Source organism: Pelecanus crispus, chromosome Z, assembly GCF_030463565.1.
Source record: "Pelecanus crispus isolate bPelCri1 chromosome Z, bPelCri1.pri, whole genome shotgun sequence".
Taxonomy (NCBI): Eukaryota; Metazoa; Chordata; class Aves; order Pelecaniformes; family Pelecanidae; genus Pelecanus; species Pelecanus crispus.
The window spans coordinates 63,599,695-63,620,072 of NC_134676.1; the positions used below are offsets into that span (position 1 = coordinate 63,599,695).

At 41.4% G+C, this 20,378-nt stretch overlaps 1 long non-coding RNA gene and 1 other non-coding gene across 5 annotated transcripts; both read left to right on the forward strand.

Moving 5' to 3' along the window:
- The first annotated feature begins 13,908 nt into the window (after positions 1-13,908).
- On the forward strand, positions 13,909-19,744 carry LOC142596698 (uncharacterized). 4 transcript variants are annotated; one of them, XR_012831874.1, is made up of 6 exons: positions 13,909-14,073; positions 14,554-14,620; positions 15,362-15,454; positions 16,268-16,397; positions 17,498-17,605; positions 18,835-19,744. It is a non-coding gene; the product is annotated as an uncharacterized LOC142596698 (long non-coding RNA). The 4 variants fall into 4 exon arrangements; XR_012831871.1 differs by having other exon boundaries at positions 15,362-15,432; XR_012831872.1 differs by lacking the exon at positions 14,554-14,620 and having other exon boundaries at positions 15,362-15,432.
- On the forward strand, positions 15,580-15,711 carry LOC142596770 (small nucleolar RNA SNORA13). The gene has a single exon (XR_012831892.1). It is a non-coding gene; the product is annotated as a small nucleolar RNA SNORA13 (small nucleolar RNA).
- Positions 19,745-20,378: the final 634 nt, after the last annotated feature.

The following is a 20,378-nucleotide window of genomic DNA, read 5'->3' on the forward strand; positions in this document are numbered from 1 at the left end:
TGTACACAGGCTTTCTCAGGTGGTGTTTAGGAGGGCTGATTTACTAACATGAGTCAAAGTCACAAGTAAGAGGTAGCTAATATGCCAATTCAGAACTGTGTTGATTGATCTCAACACAAGAAAACTATAGGAAGAAAACATGAGCAGAGTAGAGTCCCAGATAGCGAATCCCAGTATTTTAAAGGCAAGCTCAGTTGTTCTTCTATCCAATATATAGTTCTATTATCAGTAATTTCTGCCAAAAAAAAAGGTATTAGGAATACTATTAACTAGTACTAAAACCACTGGATGAGGTGTTATGCAATTCCTCACAGTGTCTATACCATGTCATCTCACTTCTACACACTACGCACACCATATGTATAAAAACAGAATTCATGAACACTAACATAGGAAAATATTGTATAGGATCTGCAATATTTTTCTCTGCTTACAGAATATTTTTCTTATGTATCATGTATCCAAGTTATTGTGCTCAGAAGAATCATAAAGCCATCAATAAATTATATAAACTAGCTTTAAAAAAAGAAAAAAGTATGGATTTCAGGTTTTAAGTCTTTTAAAACATTACAGTTTTCAAACATACTAAACATTGCAGTTTTAAAGCATATTTCTCCATAAAATTCCACAGCTAGAAAAAATACTGGATTAAATTATACTAATAATGGCTCATGAATAGAGATTTTTTTGGAGAAAAAAAACCTACCTAACTATATAATTTGAAAAAGAGAAGGAAACCTTTCTTTGTCATGTTTTTTCTTTTTTTTCCCCCAATTGTCTGTTGTGTTTAGAGGTCTCAAAATTTGGACTAAATCTCGTAGGTGATAAATTAATGGGAAATGCGCATTACGGTGATAAAAGTCACCAGATAAATTCTAGAGGTTTGACCTATTTATCAGATGAATAATCGCACATTCATGTAAATTTATAGGTAGGCCAGATGGAATGCAGCATGGTTAAGTCTCTCTACTGAGGTTTTACCTGGAAAATACCTCAGTATTGCAGCACCATACAAAACATGGCAGGTCCAAGATAAAGAATTATACTCTCTCTTGCATAATGTAATGGCCAATTTATATTCTGTGACATTACCTACCTTTATAAAAAACCAAGGGTGTACTTACAAATATTTAAAATCAGAGAATATTCCAACAACCTGTATGTGCCATCTTTCGGAGCTAAACCTGCTTCCTGCCAGTGACCTTTTCTATTAAGACCATAATGAGATAAACACATGGTGACTATCTTTCTTTAAACAAAGGCTTGATTTCAGTGTATTAGGTTATCTGTACAGCAAAGCACACAAATGACTAAACTTCAGTAGAAAGTCATAAGTGCTCCATCAGCTCCATTTTCTGCAAACAGTTCGGTGAACCATACTGAATTGTAGTAATGAAGCAGCAAATATTTTCTGCACAATGCATAATGAGTGCCTTGATTTGGAAGTTAATTCACAGAATGCATAAGCAAATACTTCCTATATTCACTCCACAATGAACTTCTGTGTGCATATATGTCTGCAAAAGGGGGTCAGCAAAACTCTATGGAAACAAAGAGTTTATGTTTTCATGGCAGCCATGTGAAGGACAATTCCAATTGCTGAACAGATCAAGGGCCTTGCACAATGATGTTGAACTATCTTTCTCTACCAGACCACATGTACTAGAAAGTCTTACTTCTGCCAGCAGGAAAAATCTGCTTGTTCTCCTCTCCATCTGCTTCCAGTCTCCCAGGACCACAGTGAGGATGCACAGGGACCCTCTTCACACAGCCCCTATTCACACTGCACACGACTACACCTACAGCAGCTGACCCAGACCTTTGTGCTATGCAATTCTACAGCTTTACGTGCTGAGCTGCATAAGCTGCACAAGATGCATGAGCCACAGGTCCTGGTCTTTGGAAGGTACCTATGTTAGCTGTGTAGGGATGAGAAGGGCTTAGTCTGTGCGGAGCGTGTTCTCTCAGGCTGAGGTACTGCACCTCTCTGACTTAGAGGGAAGTAAATCTGAATGTGTTCAGCAACTCCCAGCATCCAGCCCAGAATTTAGAAAAATAAAGATTGGTTCTGCAGTGGTGGAACCAGTGAGAGCTTTCTCATACCCTCAAAAGAAGGTACAGCATTTAAACTGGTCAGAAATGGCTGACTTAATATGGCTGCACATTATAGCCAACAAGCCTTGGCATCATGACTGCTTGGAAATTCCACCTAAATATTGGCTATCTCCAGCATGAGAGTGACAAGACCTGGTTCTGCACATCTTTAGTTTTATTTTCTTCCACTCTAGACCCAGTAAGTCTTATATTAAAAAACAAAACCAAAAAAAACACTTCACAAGCTATTTTAAAAATATATTCAAAGCTTTAGGTATTTTGCATAGAGATAAAACCAAAAAAGGGGTAGAATCATAATTACTAAGGATTCTACCACCTATGGAAGAAACTCCGTCACTCCTCCACACTCTTAACATGCCCAAAGTTGTACCAAGCCCTCCATATGATCTTCAGCACCTCCATCACCTGTTAGCATATATGACCAAGAAGGTCCTTGTCCCATGAAATGAAGGTCATGGAGTTGTGTCTTTTTCTTCTTCTCAGAACAAGTTTCCATTTATAGAGTTCTGTAGTGCTTCACTTAAATCACAATCCACTATGATGGAATGACTTGGCATAAAAAGCACATGCAAGGACACATGATTTTGTCATGCAAAAATACAACTTGGCTTATAATGTCACGTAGCAAACTTTGCTGAACTTCTCCCAGATCATTTCAAAGCAAGCATAAAGGTATGGCCAAATTTTCAATTCACTTGCACCTATGTGCCTAAGTCCTCTTCATCTACTTGATGGTATACATGAGCTTCTGTTTAGTATTATAGCACTAGAATCAAGATAATTTTCCTTTCTAGTGTCGTATGTTGCTGCCAAGAGTGAGTCATCTTAATCACATGACTTTTTAAGTGGCTAGTACTTGCTTCTTGAGTTGAATAAATTAAGCTTTCTGCAATTCTGACCTGCTGTGGCCTCTTTTTAACGTAACTGTTTATCTTCCTAAGATCAGATAATGATAATAGACAAATGCCTAGTTTCTGAGCTCACTTACATTTGTGTAAATCTGCAGCTTTGCATCTGGGTACAGGGACAAAGTGACATAAGTTTGTGAGTACCCCTTGACTAGAAACAGTGCTTTCTCTGACAGTTTTTTAACCTAGGCCTAAAATACAGCTACCCCTCTAAAATCCTCTAAGTTATGGCTTCCAGGCTAGCTCAGATACACAGCATGTATAGTGCCCTACAAAAAAACAAAAGAGATGGAAGATGCCCAAGCACTAACAAAATGATGTTTTGGTCCAATCTGCTTTCAAGTGCATTTTTCTAGAGATGGTCAGAAAGCAGCTTGGTTACGTGGTGCATTATGCAATCACTCTAGGAGTCAAGTGCATTATTGCTTCTTTAGAAGGTAATGTACTGTTTACTTAAAATTAAAAAATCCACGTCAGTATTTTATTTGTCCCTCAGTAACTAACTTGTCTTTTATCTAAATGCTTTTCATACCTAAGCTAACTGGTATCTACTTTTACTTTCAATTTTTAAACAACTATATAATAGTAAAGAATGTAAAAGTAGGTAGACATGTTTTCAGATTACCTTTAACATTCAGATTTAATTTTATCCCTCTTCTCTTTATTTTCAAATCACTTACTTTCTTAGGCCCAGATCTTATGCACATTTAACCTTAAGCACACAACAAATAGCACTGTTACCCTGCAGGCATGCAGTCTAATGAAAGTGTTTTCACTAGCTCTTCACTACAGATCAAGCTCTTGAGGCTGGAAATGGCATTTTTAAGGATTTTATTCACATCTAGGACAGCAGGGCTCCATTCTTATTTGAGTCATCTGAGAACTACTGAAAATGGAGAGGCAATGGGCAGAGATATCTGAGAAATCAGCCTAGATTTAACAAGTGATTTCAGTTTGAACCCAGCATGTTTCTTGGTTTATCTGTAAAGAATGAAAAAGGAGGTTAGCTCCAAAAACAGAAAAGCGTGTCCATGAGCAACTTAGGATTTGGAGAAGCATCCAGAATGAGCATGAGGCTGTGCTAGAGTACAGAACTGGCTAGGCTTCAGCATCAATGCCTATCAACCACTGGGGCTCCTGGACACACTCTCTGATTCCCCCATTTCAGGGCCAAGTGCATGATCTGATACCTTCAGGGCTGTGTGCAGTGGGCAATGACATATCTACCCTGCAGTCAGAGGTTTTCCTGGAGATAACCCGAGCAGGCTTTATACAGGTAACAGCAATTACAGCAGTGTGGGGTTCTGTACAATCTGTCCCCACAAATAAACACTTGGGCATCTAGCTTCTGCAGTGCTGCACAGTGCTAAGGCTACTTTATTGTTAATGCCTGAATGGCCCAATTTAACCTTGCAGATGTCTGCATAACTGAAGGTCATACATGCCTCTACATGTGCAGGAAAAGAAGTCAAGACTTAGACCCAACCTCCTGCCCTCCTACAATACTAAAGGATGTTCTTGTTTGTTCTGACTGAATATTACTAATTGTTCTGTTTTAATATTCTCTGATGTTCCCCATGTAGATCTGGCCAGCCCACTACATCAGCAGTCTTGAAGAAATATCTTACTTTACATTTTGCATTGGATCAATTTCTGGTTTGAAAATATTGACCTTCTCGTCATCTAAAAGTGTATGACAGGGTGTTCCATTTGTAGCAGAACTAACAAGAGGGCTTCCTATGGGGTTGTGGCCTTTGTTCTCTGCTTGCTTAGACAACACCCTCACAAGGCAAGAAATAGAACATGCAGCTGTTAATACGCAACTGTATGCGTGACTGTTGGCTGCCTAATAGGCTGTCAAACAGAACATCTAACAGCTGAGTTGTCTGTCTTTTTTCCTCAGTAAGAGCTTCTGCTTCTACAAAGCTACTAGTTTTTATTAGATCTGTAGGAGTACACTTCATTCAAAGATTTTTTTTTCTCCCCCTTGAAATCAGTTGACATCCAAAAGGGTTTACTAACTATGGGAAGGCCTGGCAGCCAGAAAGTCAGACCATAAAGGTTTAGTTTCCTTAGGAATACAGGCTAACAAAAAAACAATTGTATTAATAATAAAAAAGGAACTTATAATGTGTTCTTCCTTCTGAAAAACCCTTCTGGACAAAAACTGAAGAAGTGATTAGAACTTTCACTTAAGCAAAGGTATAGACTGTAGGCTTTTTTACACTCTACTTCCACTGAGTGGAATAGCTGTGAGGCTTAAACAATTTCTGTCAAGGGAAAAGTTGTAAAAAAATTGTTTTATATGCAAAATCTCTAATACCACGTTTAAAGAAAACATATTATTATATACATTTGTGACAGCCAGTCTCTGTGTTAACTGTGCCTGTGTTCCAGCTGCTTGGTTGCTCCAGCACCAGTTATCTGTTGCCTGCTTCTGGGTTGTGAACACTCCATGGAGTACGGGGCTATCAACTATCATTTTCCACATATTAGCACACTGCATAGAGCTTTCAAGCCTTGTTGGTCCTTAGAGGCACTACTAGCTTTAAATACTAAACAAAAAAGAAAAAGCAATGCCAATAAAGTAAATCTATAATTCTTTTAAGCTGCTCAGCTGCAATTCAGGCATGGCACACTACCCATCTTCAGCTTTTCATGGTAGTCTTGCCTTCACATAAACACACAAACCCAAAGATTTTTTGGTAACTCCAGACATTTTGCCTCCTATTCATTAGAGTGAAAAACCCAGCAACTTTACTGCACAATACTTTTGATAGCTTGGTTTTTGGAAGTAGTTGAGTAATAATACGCTATCTTCCTTATAGCCATATGCCAAGGAAGTTCCCTATGAAGAACTACAGTGACAGCTCTTTCTGGGAATCAGACCATCACACATTTGAGACATATACAGATCTATTCTCTTGGCTACTTATATTCCTGCCCATCTGCTAGAGTGGCAAGGTGCCTGCTTGCAGACTGACGTGTCAGTTTCAATAAAGCAAAAATAACAATTAAAGGGGGAAAGAAAAAAGCTTCCAGCTGACGTAATACTTCCAGCACTCATACTTCCACAAGGAATCCCTCCTCAGTCGCAGCAATACCATATGCTACTTTCACACAACACCTAGTGACACTGGTGCCAAACTTCAGTGGTAGGAGAAAAGAAGACCATGAGTTCACAACTGCCAGGATCACAGACTGTATATAGAAGTGGAAACCTGAGAAGTACACTAAAGCAACATGTGGTGTCCAAATATGTCACAAAGAAGCACAACTGGTATCTGTGGCTGGTAAAAGCATTCATCTCTGAAGTGTATCAATTGTAACTGAGATATTCCACTTTGTCTCCTCTAACTCCATGTTACAAAAATAATGTAAAATATTTTTTTTAACTTGTTTCTCTTAGGCTAGTGTTTTGGGCATTCTGTATTTATTATTCTCCTGGAACGTTCATATCGGTATGTCCACATTAAAATGATGTAACTTCTGACAAGCCCAAATTTAGCATGGGATTTGAAAGGCAAGCAGAGTTAATTCCTGTTTGCATATGATCACGATAACAAACATCCAGCAAGAGAGATTTTGCCTTTGTGCAGGAACAGGGAAACCCATTGTTTTCAAAGGACTTACACAAGTTGGCATTCAGTAAGCAACTCCACGAAGAATGTACAAAAAGAGGATTCAATGTATTCCTTTTAGATGAGCTGACTTTAAGGTTAACAAGAGGGAAAGCTGATTAATGCTTGTTTATCCTATCCTCCCTGAATCCAGCGAGTAGATCTGCTGAGAAACAAAAGCCTTTCGTGTACTCACTTCCTGGGATATAGCAGAGTTTTTAAGTTTGTAGTAAATGTAATTTTGGGCAAAACACTATCTCAAAATGCCATATCTGGTTGCCAGTTTAGAGGCAAACTTCCAGAGTAGCTGCATATATTCTAGATTTTAACCAGTTGAGATGGTTAATACGACAACACTAGAGAATTACATGTCAAGTTTGGAAATCTGCATTTATTCAAACATTTAAATGACAAATTTGAACCTGGTCAGGTAACAGCAAAATTCTCCATTGAGAAGTCTTGAGTGAAACCAAGTACACATTGGTAAGCAAAGCCAGCACTAAATAGTAATAAATAGGCCAACGAACATAGTGAAATAGTGACATCTATGTTTGAAAACTGTTTTCATATGGATATCAGGGTGCTCTGAAAGGCTTCCAACTTCATGCCCATACTGAGCCGTATGTGCAAGTCTTAGTGCACCCCAGTGCAGAATCAGGACTTGGCTCACCAGGGGTCAGATCCACAGAGGAATATCGGCTCCATAATGCTGAGCGTATTATAGTGATACCACGTAGCCCTGGGCTTTGAAGCCTATCTCTCTCTCCCCTGCAAAGGAAGAATTAAATATTTCAGAATGAGCACCAGAAAAACCCTGGTAATTTGAACAAGTACTACCTGTAATGATCAACAGAAAGGCTATGACAAAAGTCCTACACTTCCCTTTCCAGAGTCGTGGCACTGTATTTACCCTAGCGAGAATGCATACCTGCAAGGAGGCATGGGTATTTGAGGGATCTAGTCCCTCAGTTGGCTCAGCCTGGTATGCAATTAATGTGCATGCCTGCATTGCAGCTGGGTATGTCCTCAATGGTCCCTGAACACAAACATCTTCTATAGAATGGACACCTGCGACCAGTGACTGCTCTAGTCTAAGTTAAAACCAATAGCTCTCGAGGACAAGTGAAAACTTGTATCCCATTTTCCTGGTGAATAAAGCTATGGAGGTTTTCATATACATGGGACAAGAATTGAAAACCTATTTGTGTTGCAGTACAGATGAATACCACAGTGTATAATTTATCATTTATAATTCATAGCTCATAATTGTGCTTAGTGAATGCGACAAATATTGTAGATTAATACTGACATTTTTCTTATTGCAGCCTGAAAGGATCTTCTAGTCTGCAATTTCCTAATTAAACAGGATGTGCAATCACAGAATGAACGAAAAGCTCTGATTATCTTAGCCTATGTCAGGCCAACACATTTTTCCAGTGAAACTGCAATGGTGAGGGTTAATGAGCAGCACTAGTGTAAAATAATGTTAATGCTGCATTTTACCACCAGCAGATAACATTATTTCTCAACTATTGCACAGTCTCACAACTGAACACTTCATTCTCTGAATCACACAGTGCTGTTGTTTGAAAAGAAAAATCTCCTGGGATTTTACATCCTACTGAGAAAAAATATATGAAAATAGACTGAAACATCCAAAAGATCAATGGTCATCAAAGAATATTATAGAGGTGCATGGCAGAAGAAGGGGACGGAGAAAGAAGGAAGAAAAATGCATGGATTAAACTCATTTCCAGGCCTCTGGGCTATTTGCAGCAAGCCAAGGCAATTTCTCTGGCCTGTAGTTTCCTTCCAGCTGCCCTCTTTCCTGAGGGCTCAGTGGAAGGAGGTCACAAGATGCATGAATTGTTATGGCAGCTGCAGCCTGCACCTAGCTGCCTCCTTTTGAAGGATCCCTCAGGAATTGTCACTGATTTATTCCAGATTTCTAGGAAGAATCAGATCTACCATATAGGCAAAACAGAACTGTACTATATGCATAACTGCTTTTTCTGGTCAGGGGCTGAGAAGTAGGGCTCACTGCTACCATTAGGGAAAACAACACTTCTCACTGTCTAGAAAAATTGGCCATCAGGCAAACATAGGTATGTGTCAAAATTTTCTGGATTTAAAAGGGTGCCACTTCTTTCCTTATTTATCCAAGTTAGGCAATTTCTAAGCACATCAGGGCTAGGAACTTCTAGCAGGGGCACATGAGGAGCATAAATGGAAATATCAGAACACTACAGAAAAGGCAAGATGCAAGACTTAAAGTGTCATTTGTTAATTTTGTTGAGGTGGCCATTTTTAAATACTCCTCTCACCAGAAGCTTCGTGTGTCTGTTCCACACATCCCTATGCTTCCATTTGCCCTGCTTCCCAGTGACCCAGAGACACAGTGACTTAAAAGACAAGTCATTTGTATATAGACAGCAGCTCTTACAGAAACAATATGCCAGCACCCTTTTCAGGGTGAGAGATGCTGGCAGCGCAGTAAGTGCAGAGGGAATTGTGACAACCTCTTAAACCTATACAGAACGAAAAGGCAGAACACTGATGCTTTGCTCTGCAACACAACTATGGGCTCCATTCTGACAAAGCCAGAGGAGCCGCAATTATGGAACAGGTTTGCCAAGAAAATCTATGGGGAATCTGAGTACCCAGATGCCCTCTCCTGATTATCTGGACAAGAATAAACAAACCCTTTTCTGTCCAACAAACCTGGGAACTCTTCCACCCCTTTTCACTAGAAATTGAAGAACAGGGAAGAAACAAGTAGGTAGCCCTGGACCTGTCCAAGGGACTCTACAAATGGAACACACCCTGAAGAAAAGTCAGGATATTGTAATCTTTCTCACTGTTGTCCTGCCCATTTCCACAGGGCAAGAACAACCACCTTATTGCAAGAAAACAGAAAAAAGCAGTCAAGCAAAACCTAGAAGCCATACTTCAGATGTGCCCAGTGTCAAATGAACTGAACACCCTAGACTCCTGGCTAGCATGTGAAGTGCCATAATAAGACTGAACTTCTGTGGAAAGAAGAAAACTACTTTCACAAACCACCCTGAAAAGCTACCAGCACTACTACTACTAGACAGTGGTAATTTAGAGAAACAAATAGTTATTATGTTTACTCAGTGCCCACCTTGACTAGCTTCTCAACAACAAAGAAACAGTTCAAACCCATAACAATGCTGACAAGGATGAGTGGGTGTATGTTTACATTAACTAATGTTTTGAAAATAAAAGCTATTTCTAGAATGTGTGAATGTATCAGGAATTAGACTTAACTTTTCCAAAGCAAGTGTAGTGTATACAGAGCAAGAGAGTGCCAATATACACACAAAACTTCTTGGTCTGAAATGAATCAGTCCTCCTACAGAAAAATTAACAATCCTTTGGCTTCACAAAAGCTGCATTCTCACAAGCAGAAGCTGGAGCAGTTCACACCAGGCTGCCGAGCAGAATTGTGGACACTCCACGCCAGGGACTAATGCGTCATTTTCCTGCACCAGTTTCAAGTTTTCTTCTTAACTCAAGAGTAAATAGATACATGCTGCTGTGGAGATCTCTGCACCAAGCAATTTCCATACTGACTTTCTGTGGCTTTTTCAAAAAGTGTGAGAATTATTTATATCTATCTGTGGAAACATGTTAGCCTAAAAGTATATTTAAGGGAGCAGTCTGTGATTTGGCACTGGCACCCAGACTCACACACTTGTAAATGAGCCCTCTTTCAGGGATGTCTGAAAATCCGGTTTACGAACTGATTTGCCTGAGCCTGGGTTAGGTAATTCTTGTACTTGTTTCTACCAAACTTTCAGTCCTAGAATTAGCACAAAAGAAAGATTCACATCACAGGGGGGAAATTTGCTCAAACTCTTTTTTTCCTCCAGGATAACCTAGTCTACTGCCTTGCTCATCGTGACAGAAATCGTAGAACAGGAAGGAAAAACCCTTCACCCTGAGGAAACAAGCTCCAAATGCAATCCACCAGATGAAGACTTGTGGTACAGAGTGGCTACAGAAATTTCTAAAAGAAAAAAGTATCACACATTTAACAGAATTCTTAAAGCGCCAGTATCTTACTGGGTTTTATAATTATTTCTAGGCTATATTCAGGCTACCAATAGAAGCTGAGAGGAACTTCAGAAGAGCCTGCACAAGTCAGCTGAATGGGCAAATACAATGGCAAACAAATTCAGTAACAACAAATAAAAAATAAAGCACATTGGAGAAAAAACTTTAGGGCTAGGAGTCCTAAAATGTTTCCAATCAATATTATCAGTTCTGAAGGAAACTGCCATGTCAGCGTAGCCCAGTGAAGACCTTTATTCAATGAACAGATGCTGTTAGGAAAAGGAAGGGAAACACTGAAGTCTGTCAACAAATAGGAGATGGGACAATAATAAAAACCATACAGTGCTTCTGTAGAAACCAGTAGTGTAGACTCAGCTGGAATTTTGTATGCCATTACCAGGCATTCTACCTCAAAACAGATGGGATTATTTCCTAACAAGCTCAGGAAAACATAGTAAGAATAATGAAAAAGCCTGAAAGACAGGAACACCTCTCTTCCATGGAAAACTGGTAAAAAAAATGGTAGTATCATGCAAAGTAATGAAGGCACAGATCCTGGAAACTTGTTCATCCTGCCTCATAATACAAGAACACAGAACTGAACAAAAGGTGAGAAACTGAGTATCAAACAAACAATTTTCTCGTTCAAACTGCAAATACGCTGCAACCTGTGTTAGCACAAGGAGCCACTGAGACAAGAGCTGAGCAAGATAGCCATTTCTTTGGCTCTCCAGAATATCTGGAATGCTGATAATTGACGCTAACACCCTTTGAAAGATATAGCAAGCTTCATGCTTCTGGAGTTCAGTCAACCTCTAAGTCTCACCACCTACAGGTGACTTCGCATTGACCTATTGCCAGCCTCATACCCTTCCCCTAATTCAGCTGGTACTGACAAAAGACAAGGTACGCTGCTAGACAGGTCACTGCCACACTCAAGTAATTCCTATGATCCTAGCAACTAGCAGAAACTTGGCATATTGTCCTGGCCCTATCCCTCGGCATTCTTGGCATTACACTGACCTCTGGTGGGTTGCAGGAAAAAAATCGTAGAGAAATGAAGCGACAAAAAGCCAAGGAAATCACACCCTCCAACTTTGGTGGGAATTCAGCGAGGGCATGCAGAAAACCTGGCATTCAAAGTGCTCCAAATCACTCAAGGCAACAGGGCAGGAGCAATATCACACTAATGAGTCACTGCTCGCAACGCACGTCAGAGATATTTCAGCTTCTACTCACAATGCTTCCTTGAGATACTCTATCAGCTTATGTTAGGATTTCCTATAACATCACTAAAATATTGTGTACCCAGCAGCCCCTTATTCTATATGAGGAAAAGGAAGAAAAGAATAGGTGGGTCTGCAAGCTTTCTGTGCAACACACATCCCAAACTTACGTACGTATGTTAAACTCTAACCTTTCTTGGCTCTACTAAGGTTTTATTTAACTATTTTTGTTTGTTTAATTCTATTGCACATTTTAATTGTGCCTGAAGCCAAACCACTTGTTTTTAGGAGTCCTGACAGTTTCAGTGACCTGTTTGGTGGCATGCTGCCACAAGTATCGGCACTGGCAAAACTCATGGAGCAGTTAATGGATGCTGGGAACAGGAACAAGAGGCCACAAGCCAGGAAGGGCAGGAACTGGTTTTCTTGCTGAAGAAAGCACAACGGGGAATTATACCCTTACAGAGTAGTGTTGGAATTCACTCAGGAAAACTAAGGACACACCCAGACAGAGTGGAACAAAACAAGACGTTTATTACAGATTCAGATTTTGACTGCTTATTAGCATCCCAGGAAATCAATGACTACTGAAACGGATGAGGAGCTGGAACTGTTTCTACTGCACTGTCCTTGCAGAGTGAGACTAAACATTGAGTTGGGTCAGATTATTAACTTCACTCTCCCTTGTGTGTAGTGGTAAATTTGTAAGACACTAACTTAATTTGAGATGACATTTCTGGGGGAGAGGGGAGTCCTCATCTGAGGATGTCAGTTGCCAGCTGATGAATTATTCTTTGAAAATAGGAAATAAGAGTGAATGAAGAGGTCCTTGCTGCTGTGCAGTACTTCCTAGAACTAAAGTCAATGCCATCAAAAGCCTGAATAGGCTCTTTCAGTGCTAACTTGTCAGAAATATTCTCAGGTCTGATAAGATACCTCAGTGATAAGAAGGGGCCTTTTGTGCATGCTCAGGAAGTGGTCAACAATATTTAAACAGGAAGGGAAAACCTCAGTTTAGGTAGCTGGTAAGACTCACTTCAGTACTGGGTTCTTTGCAGCTCAGTGTAGTTGGGGAACACAACTCCTGTCCACACCTAGAGACACAGGCACCTGGCTGCTGGAAGACTGCAGTCCTGCTCACAAGCTGGCTTTACCTGTGATACTACTAAATCCACAAGCTGGATTTAAAAGGGAACTGTGGAGAAGTATACATCAGTGAATGTAGACATTACCACCACTCCTTCCCATGCTTTCTCCATTTGGCGGGATGACAAGCAGTGTGTGCTACACTTAGCGGGTCTTTTGGCTAGCCAGACGATGATTTCCCCCCCCCCCCCCCCAAAACCTTCAAGAGTTTAGTGTGTCTCTAACCGTTTGACAAATTTGGTTGAAACCAGCTTAAAAAAAGATCACCAACACAAAGCAAAATCTCAACGATTAAATCATTAATCACAGCTTTAGGAAACCAAACAGAAAACAGTATCTCACTATTAACTTCAAGGCCGAGGCGGCCGAGTGTCTCAGATGTTTCAGGTAGGTAAGCGCTTCCGTCTCAACCACCGCAGGGTTAAGCTCCCCCCTTGCGCCCCGTGGCTACGGTGCCAGACTGCAGTGCCGCAGCTCAGCGCTTTAGCCCGGCTCCGCCGTCAGAGGCCCCGAAAGCCGCCATGACGGCTCTGCAGGAGAGGCCGCTTCACCCCTGCTAGCCACGCCACAGGCGCGGCGCTCTGGCAGCACAGCCGGCAGCACAGCCGGGGCAGCGACGCCGCAGCCCGCCAACGCGCGGCCCCGCAGCGCGGGAGCGGCCGCCGGCCCAGAGCCGCCATCTCCGCCGCCGCCCGCCGCCCGCCACTGCCTTCCTGCTGCGGCCCCAACGCCCGGGCAGCGGCAGGGCGCATGCGCGGCTGGCTCGGGGCGGGGCGCCCCCCCCCCTTCTCCTCATGGGGCCTCCGTCGCCATGTTCACGCAGGTGGCCGCGGGCGGTGTTGCTCCAGCACTCGCCGCCTTGCTGCCAGCGGATTCGCCTGCTCCGGCCTCCGCCTGCTAAAGGGACGGAGGCTGTAGCCTCGCGTCTGTGGAAGACCCGGTGCGCGGCCTCTGCGCTGCGGGAGAAGCTGGCGTACGGTATCCTTCCCCCCCCCCCCTCCCGCGGGATATTGGTTCGCCCCTCTCGAGGCACGCTGGGAGCAGCAGGGGCTGCTGGGCTCTTCCCCGGCGCGCGCGGGGGTGGCCGGGGGGTGGCTGAGGGGCTGGCAGGCGCTCGCCGTGGGGCCAGGACGGGACGGGACGGGACAGGACGGGGCAGGAGCCGAGGCGCCTCAGCCGCCCTGAGCCTGACCGGTCCCTGCCAGTGGAGGCCGCCCGGGTCAGGGTGCTCGCTGAAGAGGTAGGCCAGGCTGCAGCGGGCGGGGCGGGGGTCCGGGGCGGGCTGAGCCGGTGACGGGAGCAGGGCGGCGGCGGCGAGGGGCCTCGAAACGCCCTCCCCGCTGTGAGAGGGCCTGGGGGGGCTCGGCCGGGGCTGGAGTGCCGGTTTGTGAGGGAAGAGCCGTGCCTCTTCAGCACGCGAACCACCTTTCCTTCCCCGCTTGTTAATCTCGTTTCCAGGAAACAAAGCATTGAGTGAGTCGCTGGCGCTTCGTCCTCTGGAGTTTCTTGTTTTGAAGGTTTCTGTGTAGGTTTCTCGCTGCTGCTTGGGAGAACTCTCCAAGAGCTAACTTTCTGGAGCAGCGAGTTTTCTGTTTCTTTATGTAGTTGGTTTACATTGAACTCTTTTGGGCAGGCTTTTGCCATGCAGCCACGACTGCATAGTGTTAAATGAACCATATTGGTGGTCTTGGGTTGACGGTTGGACTGATGATTTTAGAGGTCCTTTCCAACCTTAGTGATTCCTAGTTTTACTTTCATTAAAAAATAATTCAGCCACCAAGCCAGGAAACATGAAATTAATTATTACCTACCCTTAATTGGTTTAGTGGTGGCTTTGGTAGTGTTAGGTTAATGGTTGGACTTGATGATCTTACAGATCTTTTCCAACCTAAACAATTCTATGATATCTCTCCATAGAAGGATCACCCATTTTAAAGAAATACCTTCTCATTAATGTGGAAAAGATGAGTGAGGCTGTCATACAGAGTCACGTGTACCTGGCTTTCTGAAATGTTGATGGGTTTCTGCATAATTCCTGATTGCTGTAGCAGGTCCCTGGAACTCGTATAATAGAGTGGCCCTTAATCTTAAAGTGTGCTGATACGGATGATTTGGGCTCTTTTTGGTGGGACGGGGGAGTGTAGAGTCTGCTGTCTGTTCTTTGAAGTTGGGCAGTTGTTTCAAGTATTTCTTGTTGAGCTCCTTGTACTGTTCATGTACCTCAGTCACTCTTCCAAGTGAAAGTGTTTTCTCCCTTTTCTTTCAGATGAAAGCCATGGAAGTCTGTCGATGGCCTAAGCAAGCCCTAACATGACCACAAGATGTCCCACAAGCATGGTGGTGGCTTTTCTCATTAAATGTTTGCTCTTTATGAAACATTATTGACTTGTGAATTTTTAAGTATTTGCCTATTGATGAATTGATCTTTTTCATGTGCTGTTGATTCGATTGTGCAGAGATAATCAGTTCTAATACTTAAATTTTTGCCTTTGTGTTGCCTGTTCATTCCTGTTCAGAATGAATGTGGTGTCAAAAAAGGCAAACAGGAATTCTTGCTCAAACTGTTTAAGGAGCTGGTTATTTACCTTTCTCCTCCCTGTTTTTGCAAGGACAAAAAAAATCTGTAGAAATCATACTATTGAGCAGTTACATAATAGACTTTATGATTCAGACTTCTTAAATGAAGAATCTGACAGTTACTAAAAGAACTAAAACTAAAATGATAATGGCCACTTTTAGCATTGTTTAGCTGTCCTGTCTGTCATGATAACTGCTTACATCTGTGCTGCAAGTAGTTAGTACATAACATTTCAGACTCCTACAGTGGCTTCTAGTTTTTCTGTTGCAAAAATATGTACAGCTTCACAATACCGAACTACAGAAAAGATGAAAATCTTCTTAATGGGGAAAAATGTGTTTTGCCTCTGTGCGTTTGCCTTTTTGTTATTTGTGTCTGGTGTCAGAAAGGTATAAAGGGAATCAGTCTGTAGGACTATTTGGTATTGGATAATAATGAATTCTACTCTTTTGCTGTACGTAGAACAGTCTTTCATTGATGCACTTTTGGAAGTGTAAAGTATACTTTAATATTGCTAGCAGCGACAGCTCTTACCTTGGGGATTGTAGGGTCTGTTCCTACCAGAATGCTTAAGGCTATGAACACTTCTTACAGAGTTCTGGTGTGTTTTGCTTGAAGTTCAGAAGCTCCACAGAGATAGCCCTATGTGTGAAAGTCTCTGAACATGAGAAGGGCATGTTACAAAGTACCGATTGCCCAGCTGTCCTGCAACTTCCTTCATGAGGTGAGTGACACTAACTTCTTGTGCAGCTGTGTCATTCAGCCTTGTCTTACAATGAAGCAGACATTCTGTCAAAAAAGAAATTCGGCAGAGTGACTTTAGAGCAAAAATTAGAATTGAAACATTGAGAGTGAGATCACGCTGATGACTTGTTCTCATCAACGAAAGCAAAGTGGAAACCCTAAAGTAAAAAGTTTGGTGTGAGTGGCTTATTAGAAGCAGTGTGTGGCTGCCAGTGTGTCTGAGAGGAGTCTGTGCTTTTCTGTGTTTGGGTTTTGGGGGTGATACTGTGGAGCTGTTCAGAATACAAGGACTGAAAATGTTCAAAGACTGGCAAAAGCTGAAAGCACAGAATCTTGTATGCAAAATGCTGTTTCACTGTAAAGTCTTGGAAAAGCCAACACTATTGAAAGGTTGGGTAGTGCAAGTCAGCATGAAATTCAGTGATACAAACAAGGCACTAATAAAAATTGCATGTATTATCAAAGATTTCTTCAATGCTGAAACTGTGTTTTGTGTAACTTGTGTACCCAAGGGCATGACATGTAATCCAAGTCTTTGAAGCCAGGAACTTCTTGGTCAATATTGGAAATGTGATGTAAGAATGATTCCAGTACTGAGAAATCATTATCACTTACCTGCATTTCAGGGGATGTAAACCATACTGAGTAAACTATTAGACAGCCTACTCTAAATTTATAGGGACTAGACTGAAGGTGAAATTCAGAGTGCAGACTTAAGTTTCATGTCAAACTGTCTTGTAAGTTAGAAAGGATCACAATATTACACTATATGCTAGAGAGTGGTGTTCCTGTTGAATACTTTGAGTAGTACTTGGTGAAAGAAAAAAAAAATGCTGGAGGTTTTTTTAGCAGCAGCCGCTGACTTTTATGACACTGAACAGACTAGTTGCTCAAACATGGGAAGGTACAGCAGTAGATTGAACAGAGCAGAAAACCAGTATGTCCTGCTCACTCATCTTGTGCAATTATGCCTCATTTAAACCTCATTATGCAGGAGCTATGTTCCAGGACACAAAAAGAACCAAAAGTATCTTTTGTGTATTTGCATTCTTGTTTTTGTTGTTTCATTGATGCATCCAGCTGTCCTAGAGACATAGTGAAGAGGAGGGTGCTGAGACACAGTGCTGCACAGAGATATCCAGGGAAGAACTATGAATGTCGTTCAAGAAAACTTGGAAGAGATAAGAGGTATGGAAAAGTTTCAGGAAGAATCGTGGTGGCATTTGGCACCCACTAATGAGTCTTTTGGATTATTCAGGCTTTTGAGTGATAAACAATTTTGTTGTCTCTCTTTTTATTCTCTTTTTTCTCTGTGCTAGAAATTGATAATACTGTACAAACTACTACAGAAGAGAAATATAGATTGTATAATTGTGGGGTGTTTGCAGTAGCAGCTTTCAAAATCTAATTGCAGCTCTGGGAAAGTGTACTGATTATTTGGCAGCTGCCCACAAAGACAGCATGGCAAGCTCTTAAGCCAAGCTGTGCAAACTGAGCTGAGTCAAGTTCTGAAGGAAGTTTGTGATCCAATAGTTGTCCATGCTGAAGACAGATATTCAGAAGGTGGTTTTCCAGCAGCTATCAGACTGGTTGATCTGGAGTTGTTTAAAGAATATATGCTATTTCGTCATGAGAAATTACTCAAGTAACTTTTTGGGAAAAATTAAACTGAAGGTGGTTCGGTATTTTTGCATGAACATGCACATGTTCATACAGAGGTGAACTTGAGTGATACAAGACCCACTACATCACTGTTGATTTTCTTGTAGGACAGAATATAACACAAATCTTCAGTGAAGTGAGGAAATTCCTTCATGTTTGTCACAATGCCCTTGCAAACACTAGAATCGGAAAGTTTCATGCATCAAAATGTGAAAATTTATTTGAGCGACATGAAAAACACAGTTGCCCTTAATGCTTTACCAGTGCTGTTGATAGAAAATGAAATAGTGAAATCCATTCCAGACCTTTAGCACCACAGACACTGGGGGTTTTTGCAAGGCTGAAGAGTAAGATGGACACTCCTCCCAGTGTCTGACAGGTTTGTATAAAAAGAGAAATGTATGTGTAAATCCACTATGAGTAATGTATCTAATAACAGGACTGCTACTTGCTTTTCAACATAAAATTACTAAATCTTGTCTTTCTGTTATTGGCTTACTATTCTCTTAAACTGCCATATAATGCAAAGACATATGTGTGCATGAGTTACTACTGCAAAACTTTCTATTGATTCCAGCCAGCTAGAAAGTGTTAGTACTGCCACCAGCTTGTAGTTAGGACCTGAAATCTTGCTTAGATAGGCAAAGAGCCTCCCTTGCAGTTTTTAGCTTTTGACTTTTTTCCAGAGGGATGAGGGGGAAGCTGATCCTTGTAGCTTTGTACCAGTCTAACACTGTGTTTACTTTTTTCCCTAGGAAGAACTCTTAGAACCAGCCTGAGACTAGTGGCAGTCTATGCAAGACTACTCCATAAGAAACAAAAACTGTTGAAAAGATGGAATATTAAGCCTGCATGTAGTAACACAAGGTGCTTTTAGCTGTATTGAGACTGTGTCTGGTAATGCTGACATAGACAAAAAAATAAAGGTTTATGTTTCTGTTCTCAGAATTTCTATCTTTTGCAAGGTATAATAGCAGTTGCTTCTGTCTGACAGTTCTAACTTACTCTAGGTTGGTTTTGGGATACTAATTCACCCCTTTGGACTAAATAAAACCTAGGAGCTATTAAGTGAATGGGAGGTGATCACTGAAACCATGGTCTTCTGTAGTACTTGGAGATTGAGTTAGCTGAGATTTGTATTGTGATGAGGAAAAGTAGAAATTAAATTTTAGCAAACCTGTGTTTAAAAATAACAGGAAAGGTATTTCTCCAACATGGAAAACTGCAAGCTTGTTTTATTATTACCTTGATCAGCTGCATAATATGGTACTTCAACTAAACTTGAAGTTGAGTGAAATACTGTAGGGTAACAGCTGGAATTCCTGCTTGTTTTTTCAGGAATACTTACCATTAATTTTATCAAAAGAGCAAATGCTGAAATTGTTTATCTTGCAATGTCTGATTTTTGAGTACTGAATGTAAGCAAGTTACTAATGCATAATCTAAGCATAAGTTAGTTTTTGGTTTGTCAAGAGGGAAGGACGTTTAGACAAGAGTAATTAATTGTTAGTGATCCAACATGTAATTATTGGATGCACTTGAAAGCTTAGGGTTTCTGCTAGGGATTGTATTCCCTGAAGATACCATCTGCTCAGGAGTTTTGCTCATGGGTCTTTGTTCTTAAAGTGCAAGACTGGCAGGAGTAGCTTTTAAGACTTTTTTTTTTTTTTTTTAAAAACTCTTGAGAGCAACAGCTAATGCCAAGTTTTAATGATGGCTGTCTAAAATGTTAATTCCCTTTCAAGAAGAAAAACTGTAGAATATTAAACTTCTGTGTGTAATGCCTGTTTCATAATGTGGTAGAACAAAGAAAAAGCGAGGTAGAGGGAGGAATAGGTGGGTGTAACAGGCACTGATTAGTAAAATAGTAATACTGGAAAACATTATGTATGGTGTTAAGTGTTAGGACTGCCTTTTAGTTTTTATGTGTAGCTGACTGGACTGTACCCTTGAAAAAAACCTCAAGACTCCTCAATTCTTTTTTTGCCCCTTCCTCTGTTTTACATGAACACAAAGTCTGACAGACTGTTGAAGTTGGTAGCATTAAAAAGCAGAAAGGAGGACAGATTCTGAGGTGGTCTGGGGGACCAAGAGAACAGAGACCTGTGCACTAGGTTGGTATTGCACCAACCTTCCTTTCTGTTGCTCACCTGCAGTGCTCTGTGGAAGAGGGCTCTTGGTATTAAAGACTGCAAATCACAACTTGAGAGGTGTGCACAGAGAGAAAACTGGCTTCTTCCAAATTCCTCTTTCTTTAACCTTTTAGCACACTGCATCTGAGTTGACTAAAGCTAGCTCT